Genomic DNA, 16359 nt, shown 5'->3' with positions numbered 1-16359 from the left:
ACGTTTTTTTTTTTTTTTAAATCATATTTCTCTTGTAATGAAGCTGAAATTTTGTAAATTTATTAATTTCCAATTTTCTGAACAGTGAATTGAACCAGTATTCCTCAAGGTGTACTGAAAACTTAGAAAAGGAAACACACCCATGGGTTGGTGAAAATCAAGATATTTGTAAGAGGCAGGTGGTATGCATAGTACGTTAAGCCACTGCTTGCAATATCAGCATCACATATTGGTGCCAATCTGAGTCCCAGCTGCTCAACTCCCAGCTCTCTGCAAATGTGCCTAGCAAAGCAGTCGAGGACAGTCCAAGTGCTTGGGTCCCTGCCCTCACATCAGAGACCCAGAAGAGTCTCTGATAGGAAAAGTCTGGTTATAAGTGTTTATTTACTCCCATCTGCATCTATACTACTCCATCAATACATACTTAAATGGGTATAAATAAAAATGAATCTATGGGAGATATAGGTAGTAATACTATCAATAATCTTAATTATATCCTTAATATTACTACACTTTTATCTGAGATTGAGGACCCAGAAATAGCTATAATAATAGACCTTTTATGTAAATTATGCTGTGACTAAATAATGGATATAGTATGTATGTTGGAGCTTTTGAACAGAGGTGACTCCATCTTCCTAAGCTACTGGTGAAATGGGGCCACCTCTCCTATCACTCCTGTCAAGAAACCCCAGTGTACGTAAGCCCTCTCTCATCATTCCTGTTAAGAAGCTCTAACATACGTAAGCATGTCATGAAAAACAAGTTATGGTAAAAATGACCAAAAGAAGAAAATGTGTCTTGATAAATACGTAAAAAATGTTTCTCAGAACTAAGAGAAAGCAAGTGTTGTTGATAGATAACATGTAATAACCGATCAAAACGTTGTAACAACTGCTTGCTTGACCCACTGAATTGTATATAAACCCATGCCTTGGTCCCAGTCACTGAAGCCAGTAGGCTCCCACGAGACTGGAGCCAAAGGCCCAGCAGGTTCCCACTAGGCCGGAACCAAAGCCCAGCAGACTTCCACGAAACCGATGTCAAGGGCGCTCTCAGTGGTTTCCCCTGTCCTGTTTGGTGTGTGCTCGCTTGAATAAACATTTGATTGCAAGCATCCATTCTCTCGATTCGTGGCGTTTGTTAGAGTAACCAGGCTCGGTGTTCGCGACAGCTACCTGGCTGCTGGCTCAGTCCAGCCCAGTGCCCACGGTTGTGGTCATTTAGGGAGTGAACCAAATAACACACACTCACTCTCTGAACTCTTTCAAATAAAAACATGATAAAATAATAAATGACTGAGCTCTGTGAGTTCCACTGGGTCTTGATACTTAGCTTCGGGAAAAAACATAGCAAGCTCCCTTAGCTCATGACCCGATGCCCAGGACAGTGAGCGAGAGATATAAACCCCCAAACCGAGCTACCTGCTACCCTCTGTAAGTAAGCAGACCCCTAAACCCAGCTACCTGCTACCCACAGCAAGTATGCACAGAGACCCCTAAACCCAGCTACCTGCTACCCACAGCAAATAAGCAGATACCCCTAAACCCAGCTACCTGCTACCCACAGCAAGTAAGCACAGAGACCCCTAAAACCAGACAGCTCTCTGAATGCAGTGACTGCACACCTGCACAACTTACCAGCACAACAGGCATGTGGATTTAACCATGACTTTGCACCATGAAACTCGGACCCAATTATTTCTCCTGTGACCAGCTCACTAATGAAGAGAGTAGTTTGCTTGTGCTATCTCAAGCGCAAATTCAGGGAAACATGGGGGAAAACCATATGTCTATTTACCAAATCAACAGGTAGGTAATCTGCTTTAAATGTAGAGGCACTTTAATTGAAAAGGTATTTATTTAGAGGATAAACACCAATAACCCTTTTATTTACAAACATGGTGTTTACAAATAAATTTAGAAGTCTTTGAGCTTTTTGGACAACCAAAAACTGCATAGTTACAGTTAACTGGGGAGATTGCTTAATCAGGCATACAAGTTGCATGATTACACACCAAATCTACAATCAGGCTGGGCTGGAGCGCTCCTAGCCCCCGCCTCTAACGCCTTCTGAAAGGAGCCTAGAAACCTGAACAGCACTGCCACTCAAATTCACCTTTCCTTAGGCTTGCCAGCCAAGCAGACACAATGTGCATAACCTTTTTATTTTTTTCCTAGAATATTCAGACAAAAAGCTGAAAATGTTTTCAGAGAGAAAGGGAGTGAGAGAGAGAGAGTACTTCCCTCCACAAGTTCACTTCCTAAATGCCCACCGTGGGCAAGCCAGGGCACAGCTGACGCCAGGACCTGTGAAGCCAATGCAGTGATTGTCGTATGTGTGTGATAAGGACACAACCACCCAGGCCGTCACCTGCTATCTTCCAGAGTGAGCGTAGCCAGCTGCAGCAGGAAGTGGGGCTGAACTTGAACCCAGTGTTAAAATGGGTGGCCTAATTGCTAGGCCAAATGCTAGTCTGAAAAAAAGCTTGTGCCATCACATCCATGGTCAGGTTTTCACATGCAACCCGTTACAGAAGGTTCAGCTCCCCACTGTGGGCCGTGTCTCTCACTAGCCCATCTGCAGAGAAACCTGCTAGGAACTGCAGCCATCAGCGCTCAGCCACAGTCACATCGACTCCACTGGACCAAGACACTCCAGACATTTCATTTCAAAGGCACAACAGAAAGCAGGAGAGGCCGACTTCCCAAATCCCTGCAACAGCCAGGTCCGAGCCAGGCGAAGGCCACGAGCCTGGAACTCTAAGCACATTTCCCGTGTCAGTGGCAGGAATTCAAGTCCACGGGCCATCATCTGTCGCCTTCTCAGGCATCATGAGAAGCTGCATGAGAACCAAAGTGGCCAGGACTCAAGTGGGATGCTGGCGGCTGCAAGCAGCAACTTCACCCAAAGTGAAGAAACCAATTCAAATAGTGATAGCATCAGGAAATATGAAACCTTAATAACTTTAACAAAAGACATGTTATACACGTGATGAAAAATTACATAACACTGTTGAGAAAAAGTAAAGGCCTAATGGTAAACATTCTATGTTCACAGATCTGACTTAAAGAAGTTATTTTGCTGTTTTATCCAAACATACTGCTTTTCTGTCACCTGCCCTCCCTCCTGGCACCTGTTTCACCCACCCGGGGGTGGGTTTGGGGGGTGGGGAAGTGTGATCAGGAGTATATACAGAGATCTTCCACCCACTGGTTCATTCCCCCAAGCTGCTGCAATTGCAAGGGCCGAGCCAAGCCAAAGCCAGGAACTTCAGCCAAGTCTCCCACTTAGGTTCCTGGGCCATCTCCCAGTGCTTTCCTCAGGCCATGAAGAGTGAACTGGATCTCAACTGGCAAACAGGGATACAAACTGGCGCCCAAACGGGATGTCAGTGTCGCATGCAACAGCAATGGTGGTCTTTAGGTTTTAATTTTAACCCAAGTTGGATGGTACCTAAACAGCAACACATATGTGTGCAGATCACACTAACTGCAATGGATGGCCAGGTAAAAAACTGCTTTTTTCCAAACTTCTCCCCCAACCCCAAAAAAGAAAACAAACAAGCAAAAAAGAAAAAAAAAGGACCGGTACACCTAGATTGCTCTCATCAAGGAAGACCAGTGTTAAACAGACACCGCCCTGTTCAGCTGTGCTCCATGAATCCATGAACAAACCCTTCCACACCCGCAAAGCAGCCGAAGGGCACACATGAGCATACACGAGACAGACCTCAGCCTGGCTGGCAGTGCTGGTACTAAAAGAGTGCTCTCCCGTCCTGGCACCAGCAGCAGTGAACCTGAGATGCACTGAGAGCTCCCCTCCTGCTCCCTCAGCCCGACAGCCCAATGCCAGCTAGGCCGGTATTCAGATGATCTCAACAACGACATCCCTGGCACAGACATGTAACAACTCAAAACAGAATCCAAGGTCATTCATACAAAGGGCATTCAAACGGGAGGAGGCTGAGAAGACAGGTGAGGAAAACACCATGAAAAGCCAGTACTTGAGGAGGTCCTGAGCAAGCGTCCATGCTTTCCCCGGAGGCATGGCAGAGCTCAGCATCAGACCAGTGCAGCTGCTGCAGGCTCTGCAGGTGGGCGTCAGGGCCAGCTCCTCTTGGGCTCTGAGGTGGAAGAGTTCCGGGCTGCTACTCCTCAGCTTACCAGCAGGCTCAGAAGAGACAAGTTCTCCAGAGAGGAATCCAGAGTGACTCTGTGGGTAAGCTGTGGGCAGCTCCCTGGGCAGCGAGCTTGCCTTAAACTGGAGCTGCCTGCACCTTCATCACAATCGACCTCGTGAAGAGGCTCTATGAAGAGATGAGATTATCGTCCTGTGCTGTGCCAGCAGCAACCCTGTCACCAACACCACAGAGCACTCTCAGGGATGGGCAGAAGCTAGGCCCGGCCACGGCATCGAGGCTCCAGCCTGCCCACCACAGCCATGGATTCGTGAACCATTGTTTCTTCTGGATGTAGAGTTAGGCAAACACAAGCCTACAGTTGCTGGGGCCAAGAAGATGGCAGCGGCGTTTGCCTGAGGGAAGCCAAGCAGAAGGCTGAGCAATAGGTGCTGAGGCCAATGTCAGGTTGTGTAAATAGGAAGAAAGCAAGACTACCCTAGACTTCCCAGTCTCCTTTTTCACTGACACCATCTGGAAAGGGGCTTCCTGGGTTCTTGCAACCCAAACAATCTTCGACTCTAGGAAAGGAATGTCAGGCAGACAGGAAGACAGCAGAGCAGGTGCACAACAAGCAGCAACCATACACACCTCATTACATGTGCAGTGCGTGGAGCACAAAACCAGTCCTTCAAAATTACATCAGTGGAGCTCAAGAATCAGGAGTCAAATTCTTTTAAAAACTCTGGCAAAGGGGGAATGTTCGCGTTAGTGCCCACCCTGTTTCAAGTACCTACACATCACATGCTCAGGCAGGGATCCCCACTCCAGCGCCTCACTCCTGGCAAGGGATGAGGGCTCAAATAACTGAGCTCATGAGGGAGACCTGGATTGAGTTCCCGAGTCCCAGCCAATACAGGCAGTTGGATAGTGAACTGGCAAATGGGATCTCTCTCATCCTCTCTTCCCCCTTCCATCCTCAACTCATACAGCTAAGTCAGACTGGCAGCAAAAAGAACTGCATGCACATGAATGAGAAGTGGAGCGTGGTACAGTCAAGCCACCTTCCTAGAGATGACTTCAATGGGGAAAAATTCATCTGCCCCTTGTCAAGAAGCCATCAGGGAATCTCTGAAAATTTTCTCAGGGTTGTAAGAAAAAAACTTGTCATTTGCAGGGCAGAGAAAAAATTTACTTTAGAAATATGCTTCCTGCAAATGAAATCAATTTTTTTTAAAAGATTTTTTATTGTTATTGGAAAGCCGGATATACAGAGAGGAGGAGAGACAGAGAGGAAGATCTTCCATCAGATGTTTCACTCCCCAAGTGAGCCGCAACGGGCCGGTACGCGCCAATCCAATGCCGGGACCAGGAACCTCTTCCAGGTCTCCCACGTGGGTGCAGTGTCCCAATGCATTGGGCCGTCCTCAACTGCTTTCCCAGGCCACAAGCAGGGAGCTGGAAGGGAAGTGGAGCTGCCAGGATTAGAACCGGTGCCCATATGGGATCCCGGGGCTTTCAAGACGAGGACTTTAGCCGCTAGGCCACGCTGCCGGGCCTAATGAAATCAATTTTTAATTTTCTTCCCCAAGCCCTCCACAGTTTGTCCTACTTGGAAATTCAGTTCAAGTCACTGTGTCCCTTAGAGGTGACCTGTGCTTCACTCAATTTTTCCATCTACACTAGGCTCCCAGGGCAACAGCCTGCTGAGGGCTGCTCCTGGAGCAGACACCAACAGTATGCCGCATGGACATCCCCCTCCCTCCCTGCCTCCCTCCCTTCCCACTCCTTTCCTCCCTCCATTCCTCTCCTGCCTCCCTCCCTTCCTCTCCTGCCTGCCTCCCTCCCTCCCTCTCCTGCCTGCCTCCTCCCCCTTCACCCTGCTTCCCCCTCTCTCTCAGGTTTCAGCATAACTGCATTGAGAGAGCTGTGCTGAGAACTGGAAGGAGGCCCTGGCTCTCACAGTGGAATTCACAGACCTGCAGGGCAACAGACACTTCAAACCAGCATCACTTGTGACTCACTGTGACACTTTGCTAGAGGCATGCACACATAGAACATGCCCCATGAGCACAGAACAGAGCCCAACACATGTAGACAGGATCCACTGTGACCTCCTACCAATACTCACTCACCTGTGCACAACACAGAGCAGTTATAAATCAGCAGTGAATGCAGAACCTCTGAGATCAGGAACTCTGAGCTACACATGCCTCCCAGGTGGCTCCTGGAAAGGTTTAGGCAGGGCATAGTTCTGGCGGAGACAGTGATCGACCAGCAGCCACCCTGCACGCAGATAAGCGCAGGGGTCCCATCACTCTGCGACTGTCCTGGCTGTGGGGCACCAGCAAACACATGACTGAAGGATAGCTCTCCAAGTCATGTCCCACAGTTAGTGCGGCACAAGTTAGTACCTCTTGGCCAACCTGGAGGCTCTGCTGAGAACACTATGCCTCAAAAAAAGCCTGCCAATCTGATGCCTTCTCCAGAGCAAAGAGCCTAAAGCCACGAAGCACAGGGAGTGCCATCTTGAGCTGTGCTTCCCAACACATCTCAGAACCTCAGGATCCGAGAGTTCCCCAGGGCGAGCTGGGGAAGGCCGCTCCCTGCCACAGAGCCCTCTCCTGGGAACCACAGGGACTCCAAGACGAAAGCACTGCTACACAGCCTGGCAGGGGCCACAAGTCACAGACCTGTCCATGTAGAAGCACCTTAACTCTGCCAGGGTGGCAGAGCTGGCACCTGTCCCTCCGTTGGCAACTGACCAGACTTTATCCAACCAAAGCAAGAGGTGAGGAGTGGGCTGAGAAGAGTTTTCACCCAAGTCCTCCTCTTCTAGATGCTGAAGCTCCTCTCGGCCAGGACAGGCCTTGTGTGAGGATCCGGCTTGAGCCCTGCACATGCTCAGTGCAGTGTTGACCAGCTCAGACTCACCCGCCTGCACTATCCAGCTGTAATCTTCTCTTGAGCTTCTCTGCCAGAAAGATGATCACTAACAGCCCACCCCAAAGCCCATGGAACAGCTCCACGGAGCATGGTGGAGCACACAGAATCAAGGGAAAAGTTAGTCGACGTTAGAGATTCTGCAGGTCTCTACTAATACATTTCTCTGAGCAAATGCTTCAAGAGTTTTGGTCTGTTCCATTTGCTCTGGTGATCGGCAAGTCTGTGTCTTGGCTACAACTCATGTCTAAATATTTGAAAAGGTAAACACAGCAGGCAATGGGTCTAACAGGAATAAAGGCTTTGGGCAACGGTGGTACACACATGCAGAAAGCAGCCTGTCACGTCAGCATCATGTACGAAGCCCCCAACTAGCCAGCTGGAGTCAGCGCTGGAGCATTGCTGGAAGCCAAAGACAGTGTGTTTAAATTGTCAAAACAAGTAGAATCTTCGAAAAAAAATTTTCCCCACACTAATATCATTTCCCCCCTGTATCTGGGGCCAGGGGAGAAACAAAGGGAGAAGCCCCATTCAGCCTCCCACCCATCCCAGGTCCCCAATGTGGGGCATGCTCCGAGGGTCCTGCTCAAGCAGTTTGAATGTTCAACCGGTATGAACTGCTGCCAATCTCACTGTTCCAATCACAATGAAATCTCTTCAGAATCCACTGGCTGACATAGTCTCTTCATGGTTGGGGTTTTGAGATCAGCAGTTCAGTTGGAGGGATGTCCAAAGAAACTTCATCTGAGATGATAACAGACCTGATTGTGTGTGCCTGCCAATACAGGGTCTGGTATAGTCCATCACCCCAATCAACTTATGCACATGCTGGTCGTTGCAATTGCTGGGCCAGCTCTGTTTTCAGCCCTGTCTTCCGCTGGAACCAATGGGTGTTGCAGGCCAGCCCAATCCTGTCCACTTCACACTCGGCCCTCACATAAACCAGTGGGAGCTGCAGCCTAGTTGGGACGACTCCCCATAACTCCCACCAGACCTGCTCCCCACCCTGGTTCCCATGCTTGCCAGTCTGTCCCACATTCCATTTAGCTCTCACACATGTCAATGGGCATTGAAGCCTAGTTCAACCCAACCAGCCCAACTGTCCAGCCCACACACATACTGGTGGGTGCCGTTCTGTCTAGCCATCCCTGCTCCAGTTCTGGTTTTCATGATCTTGGGTGGGAGTGGTAACCCAAGAGGGAGGAGCCCACTATTTCCCTTCTAGGCTACTCCCATTCCCAGATTATGCACTCTCCAGGTGGTTCTGCAGTTTAACTTGACAGAATTGGCCTCCAAGTGCCAGCCTCTGACAGCTGATGCTGCGGCTAAGCCCAACCAAGCCTCAGCCACTCTGATTTTCGCTTGCACCAGTATGAACAATCAGCCCAGCCTGGCTTTTCCCTGATCTAGCTCACATGAGGCCCACAAGTATTTGTGGCCCTGCCTGTCTGGTCTGCCCCCATCCCAACTCACGCTCTCCAGTGGAAGTGGTTGTCCAGCAGGGCCCCCCCCCCGCCACATTCCCCCCTGCCGACTTTGCCCCCTCCCTCTCCGGTTCTCACGTGTGCTGGTAGGGCGCTGCGGCCCAGTCTGGTAAGGATCACCTCACCCTGGCATTCCGTAATGTGCACTGGTTTTTGTCACGACTGAACCTGGCATGACCCACACTCTGTTCTGGAGCTTGTTTTTGCCAGTGGGTGATGTGAACTGGTTCAGCCTGGTCTGCCCCTGACCTATACCAAATGTATGCCGGTGGGTATCTTTCTCTGGCCTGGTCTGGGTGCTCCCTATCATGCTTCTTGCGCTCACCTGCAAGGACTGTGTCCTGACAGAGGAGTTTCCCAAGCTCCTCCATCAGAACCTCTCCCTATGCCAGATCTTGTGCATATTGGTGGGTCCATGAGCCAGCCCTCCTTGCTGGCCTTGAACCGATTCTGGTTCTTACTGTTGGATGTTTCAGCCCAGCCAAGGTTTGTCCATACCCAGACACTGCTCACACATGGCTTAGTAGGGGCAGAGACCCAACCTAGTCTGTCCTACATCTACCCAGGTTCCCCAGAGCACCAGATGATGCTGGCATATAGGCCAGTTAGGGGCGCCCAGCCCCAGTTCACACTTGTGCCAAGGGAGATTGCAACCATATCCAGACCAGAACAAAGCCCCCACTCCGGAACCCCAACCCAGCAAGGGTGTACTCTCACAGCTCCCCAACCAAGCCTATACCCAGCCTTAGATTACGAGCGCATGCCAGTGGTTGCTCTGATCCATTGCCTCAGCCCCTCACCTGTCTCAGCCTTTGCCTTCGATGCTGTGGCCTAGTATCCCTGACTCATGCAGACCAGTCAGTGTAAGAGCCTAGTTTAGAATGACATGTGCTCCATCCTGAATTGTGTTCTTCCTTGTGAGCTGAGGTTTTCTCGGCACTGCCCAGTCTGCCTCCTTCAAGTTGCAGCTTGGCCCATCCCACACCCTGTTTTAGGATGCACTTTTGGGTTCTGGTGCCTTGACCTGCTCAGACTGTTGTCAGTTCCTTCACCCGTAAGTGATGACAGGTTTCATGGTCACACCTAGCTCACCCTATCACCAACCCAGCTCGCGAGCTAACCTGCGCGACTTGTATTTCCACAGGGTTGGGACCACACTTTCCCCACAGAATCTACCCCTGGACCTGGTTCTCTTGCTTGCTGGTTAGTGTCTTGACTTTGCCAAGTGTGACCCGTCCCCTGTTCCACCACTCAGTCAGGTACTGGTACCTATCCCTGCCACACCCTAGAGCTTGCCACCGGGCAGCCAGCAGGCAGAGCCTGGCGCCCAATAGGCACACTGGTCACCCAAAGCCTAGGACTCGGTCACTGCCTGTTGGCATGGACTTTGGCCTGAGTCCCAAGAATTGGGTCCAGCCTGGCTGGGGCACCCCCTCCCCCATAGCTGCCACATTGCAGGGAGCAGCTTTTGCCCCAACCCTATGGCCAAACCCTCTAAAATCTTTTAAATTACATTCAGGGGCAACTATCAAACTTGGTACAAATGCATTCAGGTTTCCTGCTGAGACCATCCAGGTCTTCTGAGGTCTTGGCCACACCTTCAGATGGGCAGCACCAGCATTGCCCACCTGTTTTCTAATTAATTAAGAGACCACCAATGGGGAACATCTTACCTGTAGGTTCCCCGCCCAACAAAGAGGGGTCAGGGAAGGCATAAAATCCCAAGACCCTTCCTCAAATCTTTGGTGTCTCTCTCTCCCTTCTCTTTTGAGAGGCACCCCACCTCCCGGCTTTTCGGAGGTGCTTCCCCTTCCCTCCCTTCACTCCTCACCTGGTCCTTTCGCAAATAAACTTTTCCGTCTGCAACAGATTCCCGGCTTTTTAGTTCTATACTAAGCTGAGGAAAGAACCCACCGGGCATTTCTGGTAACACCTGCTATCTGTAAACTTGGACGCCTGACCACATATGGATGTCACATGAGCGCACGCAATGAGCAGAAGGCAAGCCCAGGAACACACATGGTGTGCCTGGCAACGAGCAGCAGGCAAGCCCAGGAACACACATGGTGTGCCTGGCAACGAGCAGGAGGCAAGCCCAGGAACACACATGGTGTGCCAGGCAACACGTAGGAGGCAAGCCCAGGAACACACATGGTGTGCCTGGCAACGAGCAGGAGGCAAGCCCAGGAACACACATGGTGTGCCTGGCAACAAGCAGCAGGCAAGCCCAGGAACACACATGGTGTGCCAGGCAACGAGCAGGAGGCAAGCCCAGGAACACACATGGTGTGCCTGGCAACGAGCAGGAGGCAAGCCCAGGAACACACATGGTGTGCCAGGCAACGAGCAGAAGGCACGCCCAAGAACATACATGGTGTCAGTGTCAGGCAACAAGCAGGAGGCAAGCCCAGGAACACACATGGTGTGCCTGGCAACGAGCAGGAGGCAAGCCCAGGAACACACATGGTGTGCCAGGCAACACGTAGGAGGCAAGCCCAGGAACACACATGGTGTGCCTGGCAACGAGCAGCAGGCAAGCCCAGGAACACACATGGTGTGCCTGGCAACGAGCAGGAGGCAAGCCCAGGAACACACATGGTGTGCCAGGCAACGAGCAGGAGGCAAGCCCAGGAACACACATGGTGTGCCAGGCAACGAGCAGGAGGCACGCCCAAGAACACACATGGTGTCAGTGTCAGGCAACAAGCAGGAGGCAAGCCCAGGAACACACATGGTGTGCCAGGCAACACGTAGGAGGCAAGCCCAGGAACACACATGGTGTGCCTGGCAACGAGCAGGAGGCAAGCCCAGGAACACACATGGTGTGCCTGGCAACGAGCAGGAGGCAAGCCCAGGAACACACATGGTGTGCCTGGCAACGAGCAGCAGGCAAGCCCAGGAACACACATGGTGTGCCAGGCAACGAGCAGGAGGCACGCCCAAGAACACACATGGTGTGCCAGGCAACGAGCAGGAGGCACGCCCAAGAACACACATGGTGTGCCAGGCAACGAGCAGGAGGCACGCCCAAGAACACACATGGTGTCAGTGTCAGGCAACAAGCAGGAGGCAAGCCCAGGAACACACATGGTATGTCGGGCAATGAGCAGGAGGCAAGCCCAGGAACGCATAGTGTCAGAATCAGGGGCAGAGGCACACAGCTACACTACATCAGATGAGGATTCCCTGAACAGGTGGTTGTAATTACAGGCACATCACAGAACTCAGCTGTTGACACCTGTCCTCACTGACCGCATGCTTATTTTATGGCCCAAACAGGTCAAGGGAGTGTGCCATGCTAATATGTATCTCCAGCACTGTGTTCCACGCCCTGACCTTCTGCGTTCCACAGCACTCTCCATCTCTAAAGTCAAACCCCTACATAACAATCACACCGCCCCGTGGAAGCCTTAGTGAGACACCTGACACCTTACTCTGCGCATATTCTTCTGCCCTGGGGGCCCAGGTCAGATTTGGCTGAGTACCAACATCATCACATAGAATCCTGCCAACACAAGATAGGACCAGGGTCCCAGACCCCATCACAGGCCCTCTGTCCAGGTCAAGATTGGGCTCTGCTTTTTTTTTTTCTTTTTCTTAAAGATTTATTTTTATTGCAAAGTCACATATACAGAGAGGATGATCTTCCATCCAATGATTCACTCCCCAAGTGACTGCAACAGCCAGTGCTGCGCCAATTAGAAGCCAGGAGCCAGGAACTTTCTCCAGGTCTTCCATGCGGGTACAGGATCCCAAGGCTTTGAGCCGTCCTCAACTACTTTCCCAGGCCACAAGCAGCGAGCTGGATGGGAAGCGGGGCTACAGGGATTAGAACCGGTGCCCATAAGGGACCCCAGCGCGTTCAAGGCGAGGACTTCAGCCACTAGGCCACCACGCTGGGCTCTGAGCTCTGCTTCTACAGCACAGCTTCCCATCCAGCTGGGAGACCTGGAGGAAGTTCCTGGATCCTGGTTTTGAATTGCCACAGCACCAGCTGTTGTAGTCACTTGGGGAGTGAATCATCGGAGGGAAGATCTTCCTCTCTGTCATTGCTTCTCTCTGTATATCTGACTTTCCAATAAAAATAAATCTTAAAAAAAGAAGAAAGAAAGAAGCAAGCAAGCAAGCAAGCAGACAGGCACAGTCTCAGCATCTCAGACACACGGGAACTTGAGAGGGAGGGGAAGGGGGCGCAGTGTGCCCAGCTCACATCAGCAGGAACAGTATCCTAGAGGTACCTTGTCCATTGGAAGATGTCACCTGCTCTGTCCCACGGGTCCAGCCGTGTCGCCAGCAGCAGGTGTCTAAGCAGACAGCCATGTCTGAGCCACATTCAGACAAGGAGGCTTGCATTTCAATGCCAAGAACTCCAGGTAAATAGAAGATTCTAAAATCTAAGTTCAAAATAGGAAAGAAGAGTTTTGGCTCTTTTTCCCCACCTGACTCTATTTTCTAGAAATCAAATATACATGTTCATTCTTGAGCCTGGCCTAAGCCAAACCCATGAAGTCCATGCCAGGCATGTCCAGAGCTTCTGATGTGCTGGACCAAGTCTGCATTCTAAAGGTTGGCGAATGAATGTGTGTGTCTTCACCAAGTGCTCACCACGCCAACAGGACACGCAGAGACTGCCATGGTCCCGCTGAGCAGTCTGCAACCGGGCCAGCTCAACTCTTGGCCAGAGGGACCCTGGCAGTCCTGCTGGTGCAAAGCCTGCTGGCCTCAGGGCACTGAACCTTCACAGAGAACCAAGGGCCTGGCATTTCCAGCACTCGGGGCAAAACCCATGACGACTGTGTCCTCTTCACTAAGACATCCGGAAAAGACTCATTCCTCACGCCCCTACCCTTGTGAGGCAGCAAAGGACCAAAGATCCTGGCAACTGTGCCAGTTCTCCCTTTCACAGGTGGTACGAGGTGGTTTTCATGGGCCTTCCCCCTGTGCATGCAGAGATGGTTTTGAAATGTCCACCTGTGCCAGATCACAGGACTGGCTGCCAGCAATTTGGCCAAGCAGGGCAGCACCTAAGAGCTGACGCCTCGCAGCGGGAAGAGTTTTGGGAAAACAAATTTCTAAAGGCCACTCCAGTCTGGGGAAGGTACTCTAAGGCAGTCTGGGTGCCAGGACCTCGGGGCTGAGCAGGACTAACCTGGGTCAGGAGAAAAGTGAGGTGTGGTCTCAGGGTGGCCATGTGTGAGGTCCCAAGGCAACAAAGGGCACCAAGCCTTCCTGAAGGACAGTGGGCAGCTGCACACACCATCACAGAGGGGACGAATTCCTGGGACTGTCACAAGCAGGACAGTGGGGGTATGGACACCAGGCTGATCCTGCATAAAACTCCTCAAAAGCAGAATCAGTCCACTGTTCTGAGCTCACACACACTTACACGTTCACTCTGTCAAGGAAGGAGCGTTAAGCGCCGTTAGCGGATGTGAGCAGTTTGTGGGCTCTGACGCCTGGGCCTTCCTTCAAGGAAGCAAGTGGCCTTCCTTGAGGATTTCTGAACATCCTCTAAAGAATCGCTGGGATGCCGGTACTTGCTTCACCTCTGAACCGCCCTGGAAACCACAGCCCCAAATCCCAGACTCCAAGCTGCTCCAGCACGCTCTCAGAAATGCTGCTCCCACTGTTGGCATTCCAGGGCTGACCCAATTCTTTCTGACAGCTGCACCCAGGCACAAAAGCACGTCAGAAAAGGAGCCAATTTCAAAAGGTTTCTCCCCAGAACATTCCCTCAGGCTTGAAGTGCTAACAACCAGAGCTACCTGCCACACGTGCAAATAATCCTCTGAATCACCCAGCCCTTTAATGGCCTCAATCTCAAGAACCCTCTTAGCTAAAGAGATAAATCCATAAATTCCGCATAAAAAGAGATGATTTAAAAGAAGCGCCTACATTCTTAAATCTTAATCTTCTCACAGCAGTCCCATCTGTACTCCAAGATAAACTCACTTGCATTAAACCGATGTACAGTGACTAGTGCTGTGGTGTAGTAGGTTAAGCCACTATCTGCAGTGCCTGCATCCCACATAGGTGCCGGTTTGAGTCCCAGCTGCTCCTCTCCCAAGCCAGCTCCCTGCCAATGAACATAGGAAAGCAGCTGAAGATGGCCCAGGTGTTTGGGCCCCCACACTCACATGAAAGACTGGGAAGAGGCTCCTGCCTCCTTCACCAGCCCACTGTGGCCACTTGGGGAGTGAACCCATGGATGAAAGGTCTCTCTCGCTCGCTCTCTCTCTCTCTCTCTCTCTCTCTCTCTCTGCCTTTCAAATAAATAAGATACACTTAAAAGGGAAAAAAAAAAAAAGGAAGGGGGCACATACAAACATTCTGTATCCGAGTGCCCAAAACCACAAGGCTTTTTAATGAACCCACTATCAAACCTATCTGCTTACTGTTTAATTGGTCCTCCACTAACCATTTTCCCAATCCCAAGTATAAAACACTGCTCTTTAAAATATTTATTCACTGGCTAGGCAGGTGGAGAAAAAGAAATTGAAAGAGTACTGCCATTGTGGCCTAAGAGGGCAGTGGAGGATGGCCCAAAGCCTTAGGGCCATGCACCTGTGTGAAAGCCCCAGCGGAGGCTCCTGGCTCCTGACCAGCTCAGCTCTGGCCACTGCAGCCACATGGGGAGTGAACTGGCAGGGAGAGAATCTTTCTCTGCTTCTCCTCTCTGTAGATCTACTTACCAAAAAAAAAAAAAAAAAAAAAAATTAAGTCCTTAGTAAACAAGTAAATATAGTACTCCAACTTTGGCCATTTGACACAATCCAATTAGTGTTCTTTTAGCATTCCTCACTTTCTGGTTCTGGAACATACAGTAGGTTTATTTGAATATTCCATGCTCCAGTCCCACATTCACAGTCCTGCATCTTTTTTTTTTTAATAGCTCTTCCATTTGCTGGTTCACTCCCCAAATGACCATAATGATCAGGGCTGGGCCAAGCAGCAGCCAAGAGCTTCTTACAGGTCTGTGGGTGAAGGGCCCTAAAGATTCAGGTCACTGGCAGGAAGCTGGATTGAAAGTACAACAGTGGGACTTGCACCGGCATCCATATGTGATGTTGGTGCTGCAGATGGCAGCTTACCCTACTGTGCCACAGCACCAGTCCCATCCTATTTTCTCAAGAAAACTTCCCATCTTTACACAGAAAAATAAACCACATCATTGCCTTTAAACTGCTGTTTAAGACAAAGTCATGTGGTTTGTATCTCCTTACCCAGAAGCGCCCTCAGTTGAGGAGACTCAAATCTCCTAGGCAAAGCCCAGATAAAGACCACCACACTCTAAAGTATCTTGGGTTACTGCCCACACCTGCTGTGTTCATCTGCTTTCATTTCGAATTGTGCCCCTACAGCTAAGACGGAAATGCCACAATTCTAGAAGCCCAGGAGACAGCCCAGCAAGCAGGCAGCTCCCAGCTGGGCAGGATGGCTTGTCAGGTGGGAGGAGCCTGGGACTGAGAGAAGAGCTGCGCCCTCTTCCTTGTCCTGCCATTAACCCAATCACAGAAAACCTGAAACCTTCAGTATTGGTGATTAAAGATAGCCCTTGGTGGACCTTACGCTGCAGTAGGCGATGACACCATTCACCTCCTGTTTCGGAGTATCAGCTCCAAGTCTCAGCTACTCTGTGCTAGTAGACCTGGGAGGCAGCAGGTGCTGGGTTCCTGCTGTGCAATAGGAAGCCTGCATGGAGTCTCATTCTCCTGACTTCGGCCAGCACTGGCCACTGCACTGGGGAGTGAGTCAACCAATGCAAGACCTTCCCCACCCCCACCTTTTCTCCCCTTCTATGTTTAGTTTTGT

At 50.8% G+C, this 16359-nt stretch overlaps 1 protein-coding gene across 17 annotated transcripts in view; it reads right to left on the bottom strand.

The window, feature by feature from the left end:
- Positions 1-16359, bottom strand: part of CLASP1 (cytoplasmic linker associated protein 1) — a 217155-nt gene that overhangs the window by 100238 nt on the left and 100558 nt on the right. The window lies entirely within an intron of this gene.

The sequence above is a fragment of the Ochotona princeps genome, chromosome 5, assembly GCF_030435755.1.
Source record: "Ochotona princeps isolate mOchPri1 chromosome 5, mOchPri1.hap1, whole genome shotgun sequence".
In the NCBI taxonomy this organism is placed as follows: Eukaryota; Metazoa; Chordata; class Mammalia; order Lagomorpha; family Ochotonidae; genus Ochotona; species Ochotona princeps.
The sequence above is the reverse complement of the archived record's forward strand: the minus strand, read 5'-3'. Positions and strand labels throughout refer to the sequence as shown.